Source organism: Lissotriton helveticus, chromosome 6 (assembly GCF_964261635.1).
Source record: "Lissotriton helveticus chromosome 6, aLisHel1.1, whole genome shotgun sequence".
Classification (NCBI taxonomy): domain Eukaryota; kingdom Metazoa; phylum Chordata; class Amphibia; order Caudata; family Salamandridae; genus Lissotriton; species Lissotriton helveticus.
The window spans coordinates 2,109,336,823-2,109,360,683 of NC_136067.1; the positions used below are offsets into that span (position 1 = coordinate 2,109,336,823).

The window sequence follows — 23,861 nt, forward strand, 5'->3', positions numbered from 1 at the left end:
CGGCTCACAATTTCTAAATGTTGCAATTAACATTAGCTAAAGGCAGCTTTCACCAAAACATTTCTACGATTTAATACTAAGTAAAGCAAATTCAATCAGGCCTACACAATTTCAATGAAATGGGCCTCTACACGTTTATATGCGCCAACATCCTAACATAAGCATTACAATTAATTATCTAAGCACCCGTCTTTAATGCAAGAATACATTTCTCTAACCTAAGCAATATAATCATGTTTAAGGATATAACTGTATTTTAATAAAGCATCTCTAAAAGGCACATTTTCTAATTCAAAGAAGCACAATTCTATCAATGCAACTTCACACAGGATTACATTTCTATGTTAAACAGCATTATGATTTCTTCAAGGCACTACATTATTAGCATTTGTGAATCGCCACGTTATCCAGCACACTGCTTCTTAACCTAAAGTTACATTTACATGAAGTGGTCTGGTAGATCTAAGGGGGATAACAATAAGTAGTGGTAATACTAGGTTAAAATGATGAACTTGTAAAAAAAGAAATACTAAAACGCTTTCATTTATTTTTAGAAATGTTGTAAAGTCCTGAAGAAGGTGTGAAAAAAGAAAAAGCACCGAAACGCTGCGTCGACTGTTTTATTAATCTTTGACTTTTTTTATATGAGATTGTATAACCATGTTACGTGGTTTTTTAATTTTATTTAAAATTGTGATAATGTGTTAGATTGTAACCCAATTGGGAGGTAATAAATCCTCATCATTTTTTAATGACAAAAAAACCTTTTCTCGTTTGGTATACTTGAGTGCGTTTGTAAGTTCATGAAGTTGTAATATAGTGTTCCACCTAGTAGGTATACCTGCCCCTATAGAGAATGGTATAGAATACTATCCCTCTTAAACCAGACCACCTCCACAAGCACCAAAACCAGCGATCTGCTGTCTTGCGAGACAGGGATTTCCAAATTTCTAATATCAACTACATTAATTCACACCTCTACATTACATTTGAACACTATTAGTAAGCCCTTTAGACATGTGGGTGCTGACTACTCGTACATATGATGCACCCCTACAATTTTTACTCTGTTTTGCGCTCTCTCACCCTCGTCTCCAGTTCCCTCCACCTGTGCCCTCTTCTCCTGCCCCCCTTCTTCTGTCCATGCTATAGCACACAGGGCAGCAGCACGGGTGCGGTTCAGTGCTACACACTCACTGCACAGTGAGACACTGTCACTGCACGTCAGACTCCTGCGCCCTCTTCTCCTGTCCTTTCTTCTCCTGCGCCCCCTCCCTGTGCCCTCATCTCCAGTTCCCTCTTCCTGTGCCCTCTTCTCCTGCCCCCCTTCTTCTGTCCATGCTATAGCACACAGGGCAGCAGCACGGGTGCGGTTCAGTGCTGCACACTCAATGCACAGCCTCACTGCATGTCAGACTCCTGTGCCCTCCGTCCTGTGCCCTCCTCTCTTGTGCCCCCGTGCTGTGCCCTGCCTCCTTGTCCTCTTCCCTGTGATGACCAGGACAGATGACGATAGACGCTGGACACTAGGACCCTGTGGGTCACAGGGTGGTGACCAGGTCACCGGGCACCACTTCCTGTCGGGGGACAGGAAAGGGCATTATGCAGCAGGACGAGGACCAGGACAGACGTGCCATGACAGACTGATGAGCAACCGAAATAAAGAAGCATCAGTGCACCTACCCAAACTGTGTCCCGAGTGATTACTGACCGTCGAGTATATGACATCTGGCGACGAGGACGGATCCGGTCCTTGCGTGCAGGAATCCAGAAATCGCGATTTTAAAACCAGGAGCCCACCCTGGATCGCGTTGCGGCCAAGAAGAAGAGGGAAGAGTGAAGCGCCGTCCAGCCATCAGCAGCGACGTGGGAGCCTACCCCGACCGCCGCAAAAGAAAAGAACAGCAAAGCCGGTAAGCGCTAAGCGCTAGCGCGAAGAGCGCGAAGTTTGAAGAGCCCAAAGCCAGCGCGAGCTCTCGCGAGAGTCTCGGCGGCCATATTGGGGCCAGGCGTGGGAGCCAATCAAAACAAAGAATAAGCGCGGCGGCCATCTTGAAGTCAGGCAGCGCCCGGATTGGCCAAGAAGTCTCGCGAGAGTCTCGGCGGCCATCTTAAAGTCAGGCGCGAGGGCCAATAAGGAAGCAGGAAAGTTGGGCGGCCATCTTAAAGTCAGGAAAAGATCGACCAACGAAGGAAAAGCGCCGATCACAAAGGAAAAAGGAAATAAAAGCGCAGACAAAGACAAAGCACAGAAAATAAAGAGTAAACAAAGAGTGAAAATAAAAGAAAGACTGTAAGAAATCAAAAAAAAAAAAAAAAAAAAGGAGGGGGACAAAAGTGTCACCACACCGAGAATAATAATAAAGACAGAATAAAGGAGGTATCAAAAGAAATACCAAGAAACAAAAGAGTCTAAAGAACATGCCAGACACAAAATCGCAGAGTGCACACTTCCGCAGACCAGTGCCTTTCGTCGTATCGGAGCCACAAGTGGGCATCCGGTGGGAAAAGTGGATCACAAAATTTGAACGATACCTGAAGGCGACTGACGTCGTAGATGAGAAGAAGTTGGATCTACTGCTAAACTTAGTGGGGGATGAGGTGGAGGACCTCCTCATAACACTACCACCGAGTGAATTAGAAACCTATGACAAATTAAAAAAGTGTCTGACGGCCAAGTTTGACCCGCAAAGAAACGTCGATTTTGAGAGATATTCTTTCCACATGGCATACCAACAGCCGGAAGAGTCAATGGATGACTTCGCAACGAGACTGAGAAAGCTAGTAGCATATTGCGAATTTGAAAAGTACAACAACGAACAGGCACTTCGTCTCAAACTGATAGAAGGTTGCCGAGACACGGACTTTCGCACAAGACTACTAAAAGAACCGATCACCTTGGAGAAAATTCTTGACCTTGCGAGGGCAGAAGCAAGAGCGATGACACAAGCGAAGCAGATGGATCGAAAGGGAGAACAAATACATAGAATGACAGACACCGGCAGGAAAGGGAACTGGAAAGGAGGACACAAGGAACAAGCGGCGAAGAAACAAAGTTCCCAATGCTACAGATTCGGCCTGGAATTCCCTCACCGAGGTCCATGCCCAGCATTTGGCCAAACGTGCAGAAAATGCAACAGAAGCAACCACTTTGCCACTATGTGCCAAGGTGGACAATTCAAAAGTGAACGTGGCAGGCCAGGAAAACCAAGAACAACAACAACTAAACATGTAAGGCACATGGACGCGACGGAGAGGAGCTCGTCGGGGGAATCAGAAGAAGAAGAGGAAGAAATAACAAGAAAAGTAGAACGACTGTATCTCATGACCACAGATGAAGGGCATGAAGAAGAACATATCAGGCTAATAGACAGGAAGTCAATAAAGAAGACGGACTGGGTGACAATTGAAGTAGGGTCACATCAAACAAAATTTGTACTGGACAGCGGAGCCACGTGCAACATCATGTGTGCCACTGAATACGACAAGATGAAGAAGAAGCCGCCGCTACAACCATCAGGTGTAAGAGTATTTACATGGGGTGCGCAAAGTCCTGTAACTAACATGGGAAAATTCACGGACACCATGACGCACAACGGCAAAACTGTCGTGGAAGAAATACATGTGTTACGAGGGGACATTCCAGCACCATGTCTACTAAGCAACGTAACAGCAAAAGTAATGGGACTACTGAAAATGATGTATCACATGTCGGGAAAAGAGAGCATACTACAGGAGTTCCCGAAGCTAACGGAAGGCCTAGGAAAACTTAAAGGAAAACAAATAACATTACACATAAATGAGGCTGTCAGGCCAGTTGCACAGCACCACCGAAGGGTACCAATACATCTACAACCTCAAGTAGAGGAAGAAATAAAGGCGTTACTAGCCCAGGACATCATTGAGCCTGCAGAAGGACCAACGCCATGGGTGTCCCCAATAGTGGCTGTACCAAAGAAAGACACTACACAAATAAGGATCTGCGTGGACATGAGAATACCGAAAACAGCCATCGAGAGAGAAAGGCACCCAGGGCCACATCTGGATGACATGATAAGCTGCCTGACAGGAATGAGAACATTTTCCAAACTAGACCTGTGCAAGGGATATCATCAATTGGAGCTAGATGAACAATCCAGATACATAACGACCTTCTCAACGCACCTTGGACTGTTTCGCTACAAAAGGCTGAGTTTTGGAATATCCTCAGCAGCAGAAATATTCCAAGAAACGATCAGGCAGATAATAAGACCGATAACGAACAGTCTAAACTACAGTGATGACATCCTGGTCTTTGGGAAGTCAGACGGGGAGCATGACACGGCACTGAGGGAAGTATGTTCACGGCTAGTAGAGGTGGGCCTGACAGTAAACGAGAAGAAATGCGAGCTGGGGAGAGAAGAACTGGTGTTTTTTGGACACATATTCTCACGGGAAGGAATGAGGCCTGACATGAGTAAGATAGACACGCTCGAAAAAGTGAGTGAACCTAAAAACGTCGCTGACGTGCGCTCGTTTCTTGGCCTTGCCAGCTACTGCGCGAGGTACATAAAAGACTTCGCGACAGTGAGCACACCCTTGAGAGAACTGACAAAACAGGGGCAGCCATTTGAATGGACCACAGAGTGCACAAAAGCGTTTGAAGAGATAAGAGCCTCAGTGACAACAGTCGACCACCTAGCATACTTTGACCCGAACCTATGCACAGAACTAACAGTAGACGCCAGCCCGGTAGGCCTGGGCGCAATACTAGCTCAACACAAACCTGGGAAAGACTCACCTCGACAAATAGTAGCATACGGAAGCAAAAGCCTATCCGATGTTGAGAGAGCCTACTCTCAACCAGAAAAGGAGAGCTTGGCGGTGGTATGGGCATGTGAGCACTACCACATGTTCATATATGGAAAACCGTTCACAATAGTGACAGACCACCAAGCGCTAGTGACTATCTATGGCAACCCAAAGGCGAAAATACCACGAGAATAGAAAGGTGGGGAATAAGGTTGATGGACTATAACTTCAAGATAATACACAAACCAGGCAAAGATCAAAATCCAGCCGACTACATGTCGCGACACCCGCTCCCACACCGGAGTAATAGTACCACAATGGCAGAAGAATACCTCAACTTCATAGTGAAACAAAACACTCCAGCGTCAATAACAAGTGAAGAACTGGAACAAGAGACAAAAAGAGATCCGACAATGAAGACAATAGGAACGATAGTGAGGCTACAGAGATGGAGACACATTAATAACAACACCTTCACAGAAGAAGGAGTTGACAAAGAAGAACTATTGGCGTTCAAAAAGATAGGCGAAGAATTGTCGGAGACAGAGAACGGAGTTCTGATGAGAGGTTCAAGGATTGTAATACCACTTCGACTACGGAAAAGAACAGTTAAGATAGCACACGAGTCGCATAGAGGAATAGTAGCGACAAAGAAGATGCTGAGGGAAAGAGTGTGGTTCCCAGGACTAGACAGCATGGTAGAGGAAGAAGTGTCACAATGTCACACCTGTCAAGTAACAGGATCATCCAGTAAGCCCACACCGCTGAGGATGTCGGAACTGCCATTGGCAGTATGGACTGAACTAGCGGCAGACTTCTATGGGCCACTGGAGACTGGAAAATACCTGTTGGTAGTCATTGACGAATTTTCAAGATTTCCAATAGTGAGGGAAGTGACATCGACATCGGCAAACGCAACTTTACCAGTGCTGGACGACATATTTGCTGCCTGGGGCTCACCACAAACACTGAAAACAGACAATGGCCCTCCATTTTCTGGAGAAGAGTTCCGCAGGTTCATGAACTACCTGGGGACCAAACACAGGAAAATAACCCCACTGTGGCCACAAGCCAACGGAATGGCAGTAAGATTTATGGGGAACATCAAAAGGGCCATCCAGCGAGCAAAATTGACACAGATCTCCATTGGACAAGCGCTGTGTCAAGTACTACGAGACTATAGGAACACCCCTCACAGCACCACGGGCAAATGCCCAGCAGAACTGGTGCTAGTAAGAACAAGCAAGACGAGGCTACCACAGAGAGAAGCCACAGCAGACGCTAACAGACAAGAAATCGCAGAAAGAGATACCAAAGAGAAAAAGAAAATGAAGGAATATGCTGACAAAAAGAGACATGCAGCTGAACACCAACTAAAAGAAGGAGACATAGTAATAGTGAAGCAAACACAGCAAAGAAAATCCGACAGCCCTTTTTCAAAAGAGCCGCTGGTAGTAACTGGAGTAAAAGGGTCAATGGTGACCGCGGCCTCAGACAATCGGAAGATAACAAGAAACAGCTCACATTTCAAGGAGCTCAAAATGGAAGAAGAAGAAAGAGCAATAACAACAGCGGAAGGGGAGGAAAGAGAGCAAGGAACAAACGGAGAAGTGACAACACACAAAGAAGAAGGTGGAGGACCAGAGCAGAGCGGAGAACAAAGACCAAGAAGAGTATGCAAAAAGACAAACAGACTGCTAGAAGAAATGTAGAGACTCTCTCTCTCTCTCTCTCTCTCTCTCTCTCTCTCTCTCCCGCACCGCCTCACAGGCGTCCCACAGTGTGGGCAAGGACTTGTGCATGGGGAAAGCATTTGTTGTAACAAGGGGGGAGATGTGATGACCAGGACAGATGACGATAGACGCTGGACACTAGGACCCTGTGGGTCACAGGGTGGTGACCAGGTCACCGGACACCACTTCCTGTCGGGGGACAGGAAAGGGCATTATGCAGCAGGACGAGGACGAGGACAGACGTGCCATGACAGACTGATGAGCAACCGAAATAAAGAAGCATCAGTGCACCTACCCAAACTGTGTCCCGAGTGATTACTGACCGTCGAGTATATGACATTCCCCTGCCCCTTCCTTCTGTCCATGCTACAGCCCATAGGGCAGCAGCACCGGTATGGGCCAGTGCTGCACATTCACTGCACAGTGTATCACTGCACCTCAGGCTCCTGTGCCCTCCACCTGTGCCCTCGTCTCCTGTCCTCGTCTCCTGCCCCCCTCCTGGACCTGCTGTCCTCCTGTGCAGCACAGAGGAAAGCAGCACAGGTGCGGTTCAGTGCTGCACTCAGTGCTCAGTGTCTCACTGCACGTCAGGGTGCTGTGCACGCACATGTAGACATCACATCAGGTGCTGTGCATTATGCAGTGTGCTCTGGGTTTGGGGGCCACACACTCCCCTCTGCCCCTAGACTCTGACGTCCATGGGAGCCCCCCCGCCACTCACCACCACCATCTTGAGTCCGCCTTCTGCTGCCGTATATCATTGTATGATTGTAATGCCCCGTTTACATTCACTGTTGCATTCTGGGACTTGTAGTTTCATATTTCGTCTGTGTTCGAAAACAGCAGCGACAGAGCCAGGGGTCGTTCTAAGGGACCCCCACGCAGACAGAGATAGTCAGGCCACAGTGGGAGTTCCTGCCCCCCACCCCTCCCCAAGCCCCTCTAGATCGTCCCTTCCACCACAGAGCGCTGCGAAGCCCTGCATATGAAGAGAGGCGCCCCTGGGGGACAGAACTATAACACCCCCTGTCTCAAGCATGGGGGGGGGGTGTACCAATGGGGGCTGAAAGAAGAGGTGAACAGACCCTAGAGCAGGAATTTGTGGGAGGGGGCAGGAAAGAGGCCTATCAGGACCAGGGAAGAGCTCCAGGGGGGAGGAGGGAGGGGGCAGCTGTGCTGCAACCGAGGGGGGCCGGGGGTGGAGGGGGGAGCTGTGCTGCATCCGAGGGGTGCAGCCAGGACAGGGGGCAAGCATGGGGGGAGGGGGAGCTGTGCTGCAACCGAGGGGGGCCGGGGGTGGAGGGGGGAGCTGTGCTGCATCCGAGGGGTGCAGCCAGGACAGGGGGGGCAAGCATGGGGGGGAGGGGGGAGCTGTGCTGCAACCGAGGGGGGCCGGGGGTGGAGGGGGGAGCTGTGCTGCATCCGAGGGGTGCAGCCAGGACAGGGGGGGCAAGCATGGGGGGGAGAGGGTGCTGTGCTGCATCCGAGGGGTGCAGCTAGGACAGGGGGGCAAGCATGGGGGGGGAGGGGGGAGGGGGGATCTGTGCTGCATCCGAGCGAGCGGATCAGCCAGGACAGGGGGTGGGGGGGAGGAGCTGTGCTGCATCCGAGGGGTGCAGCTAGGACAGGGGGGCAAGCATGGGGGGAGGGGGGATCTGTGCTGCATCCGAGGGGTGCAGCCAGGACAGGGGGGGCAAGCATGGGGGGGAGGGGGGGTGCTGTGCTGCATCCGAGGGGTGCAGCTAGGACAGGGGGGCAAGCATGGGGGGGAGGGGGAAGGGGGGAGGGGGGATCTGTGCTGCATCCAAGCGGATCAGCCAGGACAGGGGGTGGGGGGGGAGGAGCTGTGCTGCATCCGAGGGGTGCAGCTAGGACAGGGGGGCAAGCATAGGGGGAAGGGGGGAGGGGGGATCTGTGCTGCATCCGAGGGGTGCAGCCAGGACAGGGGGGCGGGTAAGCAGGGGGTGTGGGGTGTGTTCGGGGCAGGAAGGTGCTTCACAGGTCCCTACAGGAGGCCGCACCACAGACCACAAGGAGGGAGGGGGGTCAAAGGGAGGGGGCGGAGAGGACAAGAGGAAGCAGGGGGGGGCTGGGAGGGGGGGAGGAAGTTACTGAGCTCATTACTACAGGATGCTGCCAGCCCCTCCCTGTCTGCAGAGGAGCTGCACCACAGAGCACAAGGGGGGGCACATTTATTGTGTAACCAGGGAGAGGAAATGGCCCCTGCACCCCACAATCCGTGCTGCATCCTCCCACCATCGCTTCAGGTGGGGGTGCTTGGAGGGTGTACAGGGGTTTCCCCATCTGACCCGTCCTCTGGATGAAGCACTTCTGACATCACTGCTAATGATGGGGTGGGGGCGACCACACAAGCCCTGGATGTCGGACTCCGACAGACGAGCTATCTTCAAACCAAAGTGCTGTGTGAAGTGAGCGCGCCGTGTGATCTGCGGCAGGTGAGTTGTGGTGCTGTGTGAGGTGAGCGCGCCGTGTGATCTGCTGTGGGTGATTATGGTGCTGTGCGAGGTGAGCCGTGTGATCTGCGGCAGGTGAGTTGTGGGGCTGTGTGAGGTGAGCGTGCCGTGTGAGCTGCTGCAGGTGAGTTGTGGGGCTGTGTGAGGTGAGCCGTGTGATCTGCGGCAGGTGAGTTGTGGTGCTGTGTGAGGTGAGCGTGCTGTGTGATCTGTGGCAGGTGAGTTGTGGGGCTGTGTGAGGTGAGCGCGCTGTGTGATCTGCTGCAGGTGAGTTGTGGTGCTGCGTGAGGTGAGCGCGCCGGGTGATCTGCTGCAGGTGAGCGCCGTGTGATCTGCTGCAGGCGGAGTTGTGGTGCTGTGTGAGGTGAGCGCACCGTGTGATATGCGGCAGGTGAGTTGTGGGGCTGTGTGAGGTGAGCGCGCCGTGTGATCTGCTGCAGGTGAGTTGTGCTGTGTGAGGTGAGCGCGCCGTGTGATCTGCTGAGGGTGAGTTGTGGGGCTGTGTGAGGTGAGCCGTGTGATCTGCTGCAGGTGAGTTGTGGGGCTGTGTGAGGCGAGCGCGCCGTGTGATCTGCTGCAGGTGAGTTGTGGTGCTGCGTGAGGTGAGCGCGGCCGTGTGATCTGCTGCAGGTGAGTTGTGGTGCTGTGTGAGGTGAGCGCGCCATGTGATCTGCTGCAGGTGAGTTGTGGTGCTGTGTGAGGTGAGCGCGCCGTGTGATCTGCTGCAGGTGAGTTGTGGTGCTGTGTGAGGTGAGCCGTGTGATCTGCTGTAGGTGAGTTGTGGGGCTGTGTGAGGTGAGCCGTGTGATCTGCTGCAGGTGAGTTGTGGTGCTGCGTGAGGTGAGCGCGGCCGTGTGATCTGCTGCAGGTGAGTTGTGGTGCTGTGTGAGGTGAGCGCGCCGTGTGATCTGCTGCAGGTGAGTTGTGGTGCTGTGTGAGGTGAGCCGTGTGATCTGATGCAGGTGAGTTGTGGGGCTGTGTGAGGTGAGCCGTGTGATCTGCTGCAGGTGAGTTGTGGGTGGCAAACACAGAGAGGTGAGTTACTTTCACTCAGAGGTGCTGTGTTTGTACTTCCTGCAGTTTTCAGCTGCGTGTTTCAAGCCGAAGTGTAATGTTTTAAGTAATAGACGCTGGCGCTGGGTACATAAAGACTGTTCTAATTGTATTTAAAGAGACAGTCTGCACTAGATCAAGACTTGCTTTGTTTTTAACCCTCCTATCCAGGGCCTTGTCTCTAATCCAGTGCAATCAATCAATCAATTAAGCATTTGTAGCACGCGCTACTCACCCGTCTCAAGGGTCTCAAGGCGCAGAAGAGCAAGGGGAGCTGCTAATGCTCAAACAGCCAGGACTTGAGAAGTGTCCTGAAGGTCCGCAGGTCCTGGGTCTGTCACAGGTGGATGGGGAGGGTGTTCCATGTCTTGGCAGCGAGGTGGGAGAAGGATCTGCTGCCGGTGGTCGATCGGTGGATGCATGGAACGGTGTCGAGGGTGAGGTCGGCGGAGCGCAGCTGGCAGTTGGGAGTGTAGAAGGTGAGTCGTCTGTTGAGGTACATTGGTCCGGCGTCGTGGAGTGCTTTGTGTGCGTGGGTGAGAGCTTGAAAGTGATCTTCTTGTTCACGGGGAGCCAGTGCAGGTCCCTCGGGTGGCCAGTGATGGGGCTGTGGCGGGGACGTCAAGGACGAGGCATGCAGAGGCATTCTGTATGCGTTGATGTCTTTTCTGGAGTTTGGTTGTGGTCCCCACGTAGAGGGCATTGACATAGTCCAGCCTCCTGGTGACGAGGGCCTGGGTGACCGTTCTTCTGGTACCGGTGCGGATCCTTCTGTAGATCTTGCGAAGCATGTGGAAGGTGTTGAAGCAGGAGGAGATGGCGTTGACTTGCTGGGTCAATGTCAGTGATGAGTCCAGGATGAACCCCAGGTTGCATGCGTTGTCGGGTGTCGGCGCAGCTCACAGCAAGGCCGGCCACCAGGAGTTGTCCCAGGCGGAGAGGGGTGGAGCTGAGGATGAGGACCTCCAATTTGTCCAAGTTCAGTTTCAGGCGACTGTTCTTCATCCATTCAGCGACAGCCTTCATTCCTCAGTTGAAGTTGGTTTTGGCATTGGGGGGGTGGTCCTTGGTGAGGGGGAGGATCAGCTGGGTGTTGTCGGCGTATGAGACGATTTTGAGTTTGTCCAATCAGAGGATGTTGGCGAGCGGTGTCATGTAGTCGTTGAAAAGGGTCGGGCTGAGGGATCATCCTTGGGGTACGCAGCAGGTGATCTTGGTGGCTTCGAATCGGAATGGAGGGAGGCGAACTCTCTCTTTTCTGACGGTGAGGAAGGAGGTGATCCAGTCCAGGGTTTTGTCGCAGATCCCTGCGTTGTGGAGGCGTGTGCGTAGAATGTGGTGGCAGATGGTGTCGAAGGCGGCAGAGAGGTCTAGGAGGATGAGGGCCGCGGTTTCGCCGTTGTACAGCAGGGTCCTGATGTCATTGGCGGTGATGAGGTCAGTTTCGGTGCTGGGGTTGCAGCGGAATCCGGATTGGGAGAGTCCAGGGTGTTGTTCTCTTTGAGGAAGCGGGTCAATTGTCTGTTGACAATCTTCTCGATGACTTTTGCCGGGAACTGGGGCAGGGAGATGGGATGGAAGTTCTTGAGGTCCTTTGGGTCTGCCTTAGGTTTCTTGAGTTAGGGTGTTGATCTCTGCGTGTTTCCAGCTCTCCGGAAGGTGGCGGTCTCGAAGAAGCTGTTGAAGATCTTCCATAGTTGCGGTGTGATGATGTAGCTCGCTTTGTTGAAGATGTGGTGAGGGCTGGGGTCTGATGGTGAGCTGAAGTGGATGGTGTTCATGGTTTTGACGGTGCCTTAGTCGTTGATGTGGTTCCAGGAGAGCAGGAGGCTGGTGTGACTGGGGGGCGGTGAGTCTGGGGTATCGACAGCTGTCGGGGGGGTCTGAATGTTGAAGCTGTTGTGGATGTCTATGATCTTGCAGTGGAAGAAGGTGGCTAAAGAGTCGCAGAGGTCTTGAGACAACGGGATGTCGCTAGAGCTGGAGCTGGGGTTGGCGAGTTCCTTCACGATGTTGAAGAGCTCTTTGCTGTTGTGTCCATTGTTGTCGATGCGTTCCTTGAAGGAGGTCCTTTTGGCAGTTCGAATGAGTTGGTGGTGCCTGCGGCTGGCGTTCTTGAGGGCTGCAAATTGTCCGCTGTCTTTTCGTGGTGCCACTTCTTCTCGGGTCTTCGGCAGGTCTGCTTGGATGTCTGGAGGTCGGTAGTGAACCTATTGGCCCTTCTTTTGGTGCGTCTGTTTGAGGGTTTCTTGATTGGGGCTAGAGTGTTGGTGCAGTCGTCGATCCATTGCCTGAGGTTGCGGGCGGCTGTGTCAGTGACGTTGTGGTTGGTAGGTCGGTGTCGGGTGAGGGTGGTGATTAGCTGGTCTTCGGTGACCTTGTTCCAGCTGCGGTTGGGGATCCGTTATAGGTGGTTGTGTGTGTTGTTTTTCTTGAAGGAGAATTGGATGTAGAGGTGGTCGGTCCAGTGGAGTTCGGTGGTGTGGCTGAAAGTGACGTGGCTGCTGGCAGAGAAGATGGGGTCGAGTGTGTGTCCGGCGAAGTGAGTGGGTGTCGCGACGAGCTGTTTGAGTCAGAGGTTAGCGAGGTTGTCCAGCAAGGTGGTGGAGTTGCTGTTGTTGGTGTTCTCATGGAGGATGTAGTCTGTGGGGGCCAGGGCATGCGAGCTGACGACACCTGTGATGGAGTCGCTGAACTGTGGCCGGGCCGGGGGGTCTGTAGACGAGGGTTCCTCTGAGGGTGGTGTTGGAATCGATGTGGATCTGGAAGTGCAGGAGTTCGGCGGTGCTGATGGTGCCTTCGGTGTTGGTCGAGATACTGAGGGTATTTATGTGGACGATGGCGATTCCTCCTCCCGGTCTGTTGTTACGGTCTCTGTGGCTGATCTTGTAGCCATCCGGGATGGCTATGGAAATATCGGGTGCCGATGAGGGGTTCAACCAGGTCTCCATCAGGAAAGAGATGTCCGGGCAGGATGAGTCAAGCAGGTCCCAGAGTTCGACGGAGCGGGTGTTGGACAGTATGCATCTGAGATGGTTGTGCCTGCCCTGGTGGGAGGGGCAGGTCGTGCTGGTGTATGCTGGCTGGTGAAGCTGCAGTTTCGGCAGGTGAAGGGTCCGTGGGTGTGCTTCGGGGTGGCCTGGAAGCAGGTAGATGAATGACCGGCGTTGAATGCGGGAGGATGTTGGCGTTGTAGCGGTGTCGTAGCGCTCGCGGGGGCCAGGGGGTCTGGCACAGGGTGCAGTCCAGGCACGGACGGGCGCAGATGTTCTTGCCTTAGGCTCGTAGCGGTCTCCATTCAGAAGGGGAGGTGGGAGGGAGGAGCAGCTGGGAGGTGGGAGGGGAGAGCGAACGGGCTTGCGAGGGGGCTGGCCGCAAGGGACGCAGCAGCGGGAAGGGGAGAATATGCGGAATAGCAAGGACAAGAGAGATAGGAGAAAAGGCAAATGAGGCAGATAGAAGCAAAATGATCGCAAAAGGGATGAAATGCAGTGAGAATCAAAAGTGAATAGAAAAGCGGCAGCCAGGTGAAGGGGAAAAACAGATGAGAGGGCAGGCACAAACTCGCGGCAGCAGCGAGGGCGGGAGCAAGGGCACAAACTGGTGGAGCTGTGCGGCGTGGGGAGCGACCTGCCTGTAACATTTCCAATCTTACATAGGTGTCTAGGAACAATTTAATTAAAAAAATCACCGCTCAGACTGCCACTCCTGTTGGGTACTCCTACTCTCACTCAGAGCTCATCTTGGGTGTATCCCACTCTGAATACATATTGGGTGTACCCCTCTCCGAATACATATTGGATGTACCCTCCCCCCACTCAGAGCACATATTAGGGTACCCTCCTCCCACTCGAAGCACATATTAGTGTACCCTCCTCCCACTCGAAGCACATATTAGTGTACCCTCCTCCCACTCAGAGCACATATTAGTGTACCCTCCTCCCACTTGGAGCACATATTTTGATGTCAGAATTTTTTTAATGGAGTTCCCTCCACCCAAGCTATTTATTGCCTGAGTAGTGTACATTGATGGTGGCAGTAGGTTGGCTGTGAGGACCAGGGGTGTGTTCTTGTCGGGGTTTGCATGCATTCTCTGCTGTTTGTGTCTTTGGACGGTTGTCTGGCTGGTTGCGTACCCTCTCCATTATCCACCTGTCTCTTGCTTAGGTGTGAGTTGGTCTCATTGCCATGTTCTGTCAACCGTCCAGGGCATGGTGATGAGGCCCCTGTGTGATGTGCACATACTTGTTCTTGATGAGTATTGCTTCTCCTAATATTTTGTCTTTATGCTCAGACCATTCTCCTTTTTTTCTTTTCCAAAAATAGAACCAAATAAAAAACACCTAACAAAGTAACGTCGCTAAGACCTCCTAAAATAAAATCCTTTTCTATTCTACCAAAGAACATCAAGAGTTCCCAGTCTCCTTTACTTCAAAGCCTCACTGGCAAGCTCATGTGCAGGTCCAGACGTTGGCGGTCTTGACCACCGGCATGGGTTGCTATCTCTCCAGAGATAGTTTTTTCATTCAAAGTCTATAGTTTTTGACAGCCCTAGGTCTCAAATTATACGTGGGCCAATCACAATCCGGATGCTCAAATAGAGGTATTGGTATCAATTTGGACTCAACAGGAGTGAAGTTGCCCAGTGGACGTTCCCTGCTCCTTCTTCCATCAGCTCACCATCATTAAAAGATACTTGCTGCGAAATTTGTTCATTTCCAATTTAGAAGTTTCTTGCTTCACACATTGATCAAAAAACAAAGGTGATGGAGCTTCCTCAACATGGTGGGCATGCAGCCAGTGTTGCACTTTACAGCAGTCTGAGTGGCCAGTAGCACTTGCACCGTGAATCTGGGGAATGTTTCAGGAGTTCAAAATGTGTAGTCATCTTGGTGTTAGTTTTATGACATAGGATATTGCTCCCGTGTTCTGTAATGCGTGTCTTGATAGGTCTGGTGGTCATGCCTATAAAACGGAGTCCACAGGGGCAGGTGAGCTGTATATGCGATTAGGAGGGTTGCAGTTAGTGTGCCTCCTTCGCTGCCATTTAAACCCACTGCAAAATGTGACATCTTTAGTAGGTTTTGTAAGTGATAACAAAACACAACTGTCCCTCAAGGAATCATTCACATTGATTCTATTATCAGTAATGTCGCCTTAGTGAACATCAATTTGCTCTAAGCAGGAAACAATCAGACAAAATTAAATAACTGACTGTATCGAAAAACAAGTATTTATTCTTGTATTTGAATACTCATATGTTTTCATCATACTTGGCAACATACACAAAACTGCAAATTACAATTCTTAACCGTTGTGTAACATCACCCTTTGCTGCAATTATGGGTTTTCTAAATACCATAAGGATTGCAATAAATCATGAACATAAACTTTTTCATATGTACTCCAAATACAGTATAATTGCAAAGTGGCGATAAGGTGTCGACGTTTCGGTCCCCCTTTGGTCTATGAGATCCATGGGACCATCATCAGGATGATGTAGTTGCACACGTACAAATCTATTCAAGAAATGAATCAGCTTTAATAATCCTACATCTACATTTAAGTTGCTTCACACATAAGGAAGAAGAAGTACCATCACCAGGACTAACACGTGGGAGAGAATGACACCAACCACAAACCATACAAGTGGCACAGAACCACAGTGAAGCATACCTTAGTCTGCGAGCTTAGTTACACAATGACCATTAAAACACACCCAAAGACTATTGGTAGAACCTCGTCACAAGTTTAGTTAGAAGCAACTTCGCTTCCCTGAAGTAATCCTCCCTTCTGGTACAATTCTGTCGTAATCTCAGGAATTGTCCAAAAGGGAGGTTATCCCGCAGACTTCTGGGATGATGACTATTATACTTCAGTAATGTGTTGAGAGCGGTTGGCTTAGTGTAAAGACTCATAACCACATGGCCTGTATAATGTGTGATTTTTAAATCCAGAAAACTGACTGATTCACTATCACTCTCCAATGTGAATTGCAGAAATTCATTCTGTTCGTTCAACCAGAGATGAAAGTTATTCAGTTCCAGTTCCAGTTGTGTGCCTTCCCACACTATACATACGTCATCTATGTATCTTAAATATTCTCTTAGGTTATGACTGTATTGATTGTTGCTATAAATTGTATTTTCGACGGAATTGTACCAGAAGGGAGGATTACTTCAGGGAAGCGAAGTTGCTTCTAACTAAACTTGTGTCGAGGTCCTACCCATACAGACTAACTAAACATGCCATGAAAAGAGCATGGTATTACGATCGACAGTTATTACTGCACAGGGAAAGGGATCCTAATCGAGATGGGCAAGATTCACAACCTATCACGTGCGTAACTACCTTTGGCACAGAATCCAATGACATAGTGAAATCTATCAAACATAACTGGTATCTAATAAGGAAAGTTGAACCACAGCTGAAAACACCAAGATTCGCTTTTAAAAGAGGTAGAAACCTCAGGGACCATCTAGTGAGGGCGTATAATGATCCAACACCTGTCACACTACAAAATATGTGGGGATTGCCACCTGTGGTAGGACATTACGCATGTGGAAATTGTACTGCCTGTGCGACTACTATGACTGTGAAGACATGCATGATAAATGGTAAAGAAATTGTTTTACGTCATCAATCCAACTGTCCGACTAAAAACATAATTTATTGTGTACAGTGTCCCTGTGAGCTAACATATATTGGCAAAACCACTCAAGAAGTAAAAAAGCGCATCTTACAGCACCAATCGCGCATCCGATGTAAAGTAATGACTGCACCTCTTGTAGGACATTATGAAGCATTGTCACATACACCTATGCAGTTGAAATGGTTTGTTCTAGAGGTTGTGAAAAATACTAGAAGATGCAGCAATGTGGACCGCTTGCTCACACATAAGGAGAATAAGTGGATCTGGACCTGTAAGACGTTGGAGAATGTACTTATATCACTTATTGAGTGGCATGCCTCCTTAGCTACCTTACGTTAACTAAGGGTTGGGCCCACATTTCATTAAGTAAGGTTATGGTATAGATCAGTTATCTCCTGTCCTTGGAAATATATGTAAAATATTTACCTTAGTTCATTCATGTTCCCTGTACTGTGATCGGTCTGATAGATTAAGTTAATACCAGGGTGCAATTTTGCTTGGTCTCGCAATTTTTCTTGGTCTCTGACTGTATATAATAATTTTTCTTGGTCTCTGAGTTTATATATATGTAAATAAGTTTTTTATGTGGATTGTTCTTCGCCAGACATAGATCCGTCCTTGATATACTTACACAAGATGGCGGCCATTGCTAGTTACCTCATTTAAATTTGTGTATTATGTATACACCTACACAAGATGGCGACCATTGTCGGTCATTGAGCCATACACGTAGCGGAATTCCTATTTCGTTTATAGCTTTGGACCACCAGGGTTATGACACGTTTGAACTATCGCTTGTATGCCCCTAATGGGTCCACTAATAGTAGGTTACGTACCTTGACCCACTTCAATATGGCCGCCGTTGAAAAAGCCGGCGTGTCATCCTTTGACCCACGTGAAACACGAGATTTAAACATGGGGCTGGCGCTTTTGCAGGTACTCTGTATGGTGTGAGCGGAGTCTGCGGCACGATTTTGTAGACGTGTCCGGTTATTGATTAATGTAAGTCGAGTGCATTATAATCACTAGTGTTTGTTTAATGCTCTGGAAATGTAGTTCTAGGTGGTTCAATCGTTGGCTTATTTATAATCCACGACCTCGATTTTGTTTTGGTCTGCACAGGCGTTTTTGAAAGCCCCGGTCAAGTGAGTATACTCTTATGCCTTGACACATTAGGGTGTGGGTGCATTGCTGGAAAGTTAGTACTCCTTGTTTGTTAATCATTGGGATTGAGACCCGTACTAAGTAGCCCTTATGGATTTGTGTCATTTCAGGTGCAGTTCAATTGTTGTCTGAATGTAAGTATCACCGGTCTCTGTATAGTTGTGATTTCTTACTCTTCTATGTTGTTGGACAAGAGTAGGACTAATTCGCTCTTATCATTGTTACAGTTGTCACGAGAATAACGTGTTGTGAGGCAGTATAGCGCTGATTCTGACTGTAAGTGGACGCTACACTGTTGTTGCTTTGGCACACTTTGGTTCCTCTGGCATGGTTTTAATTGTGAAATAGTCTTTGGATGTGTTTTAATGTTCATTGTGTAACTAAGCTGGCAGACTAAGGTATGCTTCACTGTGGTTCTGTGCCACTTGTGTGGTTTGTGGTTGGTGTCATTCTCTCCCACGTGTTAGTCCTGGTGATGGTACTTCTTCTTCCTTATGTGTGAAGCAACTTAAATGTAGATGCAGGATTATTAAAGCTGATTCATTTCTTGTATAGATTTATACATGTGCAACTACATCGTCCTGATGATGGTCCCATGGATCTCATAGACCAACGGGGGACCGAAACGTCGACACCTTATCGCCACTTTGCAATTATACTGTATTTGGAGTACATATGAAAATTTTATGTTCATGATTTATTGCAATCCTTATGGTATTTAGAAAACCCATAATTGCAGCAAAGGGTGATGTTACACAACTGTTAAGAATTGTAATTTGCAGTTTTGTGAATGTTGCCAAGTATGATGAAAACATATGAGTATGCAAATACAAGAATAAATACTTGTTTTTCGATACAGTCAGTTATTTAATTTTGTCAGATTTTTTCCTGCTTAGAGCAAATTGATGTTCACTAAGGTGACATCACTGATAATAGAATCAATGTGAATGATTCCTTGAGGGACAGTTGTGTTTTGTTATTGGTTATACCCAGTCCATGGGGGATAATTGGGTGGCTCTCTTGTTACTAAGGTTTTGTAAGTGGGCAAACTGTACAGGCACCGCATGGGTAGTGTACCACAACAGGTGGAAGGTCCCACAAGGATCTCTGTGTGGTGGTGTTGTGGGCTTTGGGCCTGGTATGTATCAGCATATCCTCAAGGTTGCTGGTGACCTTTAAAAGCATACCTCGGAGTGGGCAGGTTAAGTGTGGCTTGGCAGTTTGGTCTGGACTGTTCCCATGAGGCACAGGGTCAAGACTGATTTGCATATGGCCGGGTCTAAACTGGGAACATTGGTGAGCAAAAGAACAATGGATTTAACCCAAATCTTTTGACTGGGGGAGAATGTTTGCATTGTCAGCATTCCAGCCATCATTTGTTTGCTGTATCAGTTTTAAAGCCGGCCACAGAACTGCAATTCCTCCTAATTCGGAGGAACTGACTGTAAGAAACTGGCTATATATTTATTGCACCAAAGTGAGGTACAGGAGTCCCAAAAGGTAAGCAGAGGTTAAAGTTAGAAAGAACCTTACTCTCTAACAGCGGTAGCTTGGTCGAGCAGTAATGCAGTATCGGAGGACAGTGTTAAGCATTTGATGTACACACTCAGTCAGCAAATGAATTCACACACTCAAGAACTGAACTCTAGGGGGGGGCGTGGCTTGCGCGCCGCTGGAACATGGCGGGTCGCGCTTGAGCTCTTCAGCGAGCGGGGGATGTCGGAGTTTACCCACCGCTTCTTCAATGCCCCTCTTCATTGACATGACATCTCCTGGTGCCGGAAGGTGACGACAGCTGATTGCTACCATTTTCGGCGATTTCTGCCGGCCGGCTGCATGTTTTTCCCCGGTCAGCTGCCCTGAAGCTGGATCTCCTCACGGCTGGCCACCATCTTACCGCTTGTGACGGAGCCGGCGCCCTGACATCAAATGGCCTGTTTGGACACAATATTGCCGGTGTGGGGTAATTCTGGCAACTATTCCTCACAGTGCTGATTTGGTAACGTCTTTTTTTCTCCTTTTTTCTGCTTTTTGTGCTCAGTGGCTAGATACTGTGTTGCAGGCTCTCTATTACTTCACCAATGCTCTCTGTGGCTGGAACTGCTTTTTTCTCGCAATGTTCTTGCTGTGTCCTCTCGATTTATAAGAGGCTCTGCCATTCATTTTGATGCCTGCTCGCCATATAAGTCCGCCATTGTCATTGATTTAGCGCTCCTTAAGTCTGGCGTGTTGTATTTCTTTTTTGGGGGTGCAACTACGCAGTTTTTTTTTTCTCTCAAGTGGCTGTGTATTTTTTTGTTCATAGGGTCTGTCTCTCATGGCTGCAAGTATGGGTCGGTCCACAACTCATAAAGACCCAAAGGATGCTGGCGCTTCGCTTAAACGCCTTAAGTCATTGTCTCCTACACCTGAGACTGTTCAGTCAGACACCACAACTCTTGACGCGATATTAGCGCGCCTTAATGAGGTGCATGATATTGCCCAATCTACAAAGACTAATACGGACTTACTGCAAGTAGAGGTGTCCGCCATTAGGAATGACTTCAAAGCCCTTTCGCTTCGGGTATCGGCCACTGAGTCACGTATAAGTTCCTCTGAGGATACTATACAGAAGCAAACCAGGTCTCTCAGCCACTTGGAGCGTTCAATGGCAGCTTTGCGTAAAGATCTCACTGAGCAGGAGGACCGTAATCGTAGATCTAACCTACGCATTTTTGGCCTGCCGGAAGATGCAGAGAATTCATCTTCCTCTATGATTGAGTTTTTGTACCATTGGATTCCTGATACTTTACAAATCTCATTTCAGAGAGACTTTGAGATAGAAAGAGCACATCGTGTTCCAACTTTTCGTTCTAAGTCTGCCACCCAGCCGAGAGCAATCATTTTTAAGCCACTGCGTCACCAGCATACGGAACAAATTCTTTCTCACATGCGCAAGATTAAAAATGTCGTTTGGGAAGGTCATCGGATTTCAATCTCTCAAGACTTTGCCAGGGACACAGTCATACGGAGGAAGGGCTTCCTTAATCTGAGAAAACGTCTCTCTGAGATGAACATTCCCTTTTCCTTTGCTGGTCCCTCCAAATTCCGCATCTCATACAAGGGACGTTCCAGAATCTTCGATGAGCCAACGGACTTAGCTACCTTCCTGGATAATCAGATGGAGATACAGATGGAGATTCAAAGGGCGACTTCACAGGATCCTGGTGCCTCGGGCACTTGAACTGTCTTCTTCGGTTTCCTTTAGGGTGGTTTTCTGCATTCTTATGTTTTTCTCTTTCTGTTCTTGCTGATAGTCTCATGATACATTGACTTTTATCTTCAGTATTGGAGTTTATCGGTTTTGTTTCGTACTTTTTCCTTTCCTCATAGACATGTCGTATACTCCGTGATGTTTCTCTCACTTCTCTTTCTTGCTTTCTTCTATCACTATATATTCATTGTTTGCTTCTCAGTCAATCATTATTTTTCATCTCTCTTTCTCAGATTCCCCTTGGGGTGTATATTTCACGCTACTTTCTTTTCAGGACAGATTTCTTTGGTTGCTTGTTTTCTACTATAGTTGTCTTTTTATATCCTACCCTTCTCCTGCGTATTCTTATCTCTGTACTCTCTCCTTCTTTCTGAGTCTTGTTGGTTACGCTTTTGCTATTATCTCTCTTCTTCGTATGTTTTTCTTTTTCTATGTGACCGCTTTTTGTCTCTCCACTGTTTATTTTTATTTATTTATTTTTTTTGTATTATACTCATTTCCACATCCTCACTTTGTTAGTTCTTAACTGTTGTCCTTTTTTGTCCCTCCTAATCACTTCTCTAACATTTCATTCCTTTTTCTAGTCCGGGTCTTTTTCTCTTTTTATCTACCATTTCTCCTCTTTTTCTCCATATCTGCTCCCCTACATTCCTACTTTCTTCCGTATTTATTCTGACTTGCTTATTCTTATCCTCTACAGTTATGCCTTTTCCTCATTTATGCTGTTACCTTTTACAATGAGTATATTATATGCCTTGCATTTATCTACTGTTTAGGATGTACCTTATATATTTACTGTGTTATTACTTATTTTACTAATCTTATTCATTATACATGTATCTACTGCTAAGATATTGGTATATTATGTTTGGTATAGTTCTCTGCAATATTAGGTTTGATTTCTATTTCTCTTGTTCCTTTACTTCTCTTCTCTCTCTCTTTTATTCATTTACGGGGCTGTTTTTTTGACCGTTCCTTTCTCATGCATCTCTATTCTCTTACTTCTATAATTCAACTTCATAGTACTGACATATGCTATTAGAGTTTGTTCTTTAAATATGTGGTTAGCTTTTACGATATATATTTTATTCACTTCAATTTTATATACTATTCAGGCTTTTTCTCACGTGAGTTTTTGTTGTTATTTAGTCTATTATTGCGACATATCCTACCCTGCAATGTGGCACTCTTTCATTATTAATTTTGTTCTTTACATGGTAATGATGTCTTCCGATAGCACTTGTTCCTTGTTACCAGTCCTGTTTTTCCTGCTATCAGCTGTTATATTTTAGAATTGGGCTAGTGTTTTTATCCACTGTTGCTCCTTGTACGGGTCCCTTGCTCGCTTTTTCCACGTTCTCCCTTGCATTATGTGGGTCTTTTTTAGACCTTCCCTCCTACTTCTTTTCTCTCTCCTTTCTATTCTCTTCTCATCTCTTCTTTCTCTTTTTTTCTCCTGGTTCTCCCACAGGCACGCTCCCACTGTATTTCTTTTGTTCCATGGTTGGGCCTTTGTCTTTATGACGTATTTTCTATTTCTGCTATCAGTGTCGTCTTCTGTTTACCCCTCTCCTTCTACATGCCAGGCTTAAATGTGTTATCCCTCAATGTTAAGGGGCTGAATCATCCGGTGAAGAGGTCGAAAATTTTGGATTATTGCAAGTCTCTCTCTGCAGATTTGGTTCTTTTTCAAGAGTCCAAGATCACTAATAGAGAAGCCTTGTTTTTGAAGAAGGATTGGGTTTCGGATGTTTCTTGCTCTGATGCCTCTGGCAAACGGAATGGAGTTGTTACTTTAATCTCGAGGAACTCTGGTTTATCAATAACTTCTTCTAATCACGATTCTGAGGGTAGGTGGCTGTTATCTAAATTGTCGGATGGTCAGCACGATTTATATGTTATGAATATCTATGCTCCGAACGCTGATGATCCCACTTTTTGGAAATCCATTACCAACACATTGAATAACACCCCACATGCTGGTAGTCTCATTGTTGGTGGCGACTTTAATTTACCGATGGATCCTCTCTTAGATAGGAATTCTTCATTTCAGTTTCGACCTCCAAAATCCCACAAACAAATGCTTAACATGTGTTCCATCTCTCATCTTCAGGATATCTGGCGTCTTCATAATCCCACTGGTAGTGATTTTTCTTTCTTCTCTTCGCCTCACTCTTCCTTCTCTCGTATTGACTATCTCCTAGTTCACTCTTCTCTTGTCTCCTCTTCTTCCGCTCCGCTTATACACCCTATTGTGGTCTCTGATCATGCTGCGGTCAGTTTCACGCTATCATCCTTTGCCCCTAAACCACGTTCTCGTTCATGGAGATTAAATACTGAAGTGCTACATGACTCTTCCCAGGTTGCTGAATTTTCTACAGCTATAGATACTTTTTTCCGTGAAAATGAGGGTTCTGTGTCTTCCCCGATCGTTTTATGGGACTCTTTTAAATGCACGTTCCGGGGTCAGGTTATCAAATGTATGTCCAAGCGTAATTCATCGATTAAAAAAGAACTTACAGATTTATCTTCTGAAATCAAAGCTCTTGAAGTCTCCTTCCGGCACACTAAGGATCCGTCTTGCTTACAACGATTAAAATTCCTAAAGTACAAATATAATACAATTGTTACTAAAAGGGCTCATATTGGTGTCCAAGCACAAAAGTCCAAGAAGCTACTATTAAAGAATAGAGCTGGGAAACTTCTGGCTGCTACTTTAAAATTTCAAGATTGTTCTTTTA

At 47.8% G+C, this 23,861-nt stretch overlaps 1 protein-coding gene across 4 annotated transcripts in view; it reads left to right on the top strand.

Annotated features, from left to right (window-relative positions):
* The window catches only part of LOC144764073 (uncharacterized), a 195,704-nt gene that overhangs the window by 137,376 nt on the left and 34,467 nt on the right, over positions 1 to 23,861 (top strand). The window contains exons 1-2 of one of the 4 annotated variants that reach the window (XM_078650231.1): positions 8,674 to 8,980; positions 9,629 to 9,677. The exons of 1 other annotated variant lie outside the window; for it this stretch is intronic. The gene's annotated coding sequence lies outside the window, so the exon portion shown is untranslated. Of the gene's footprint in view, positions 1 to 8,673; positions 8,981 to 9,628; positions 9,678 to 17,607; positions 17,706 to 23,861 lie in introns of those variants that run through there. 2 more of the 4 variants (XM_078650230.1, XM_078650233.1) reach the window with 2 other exon arrangements.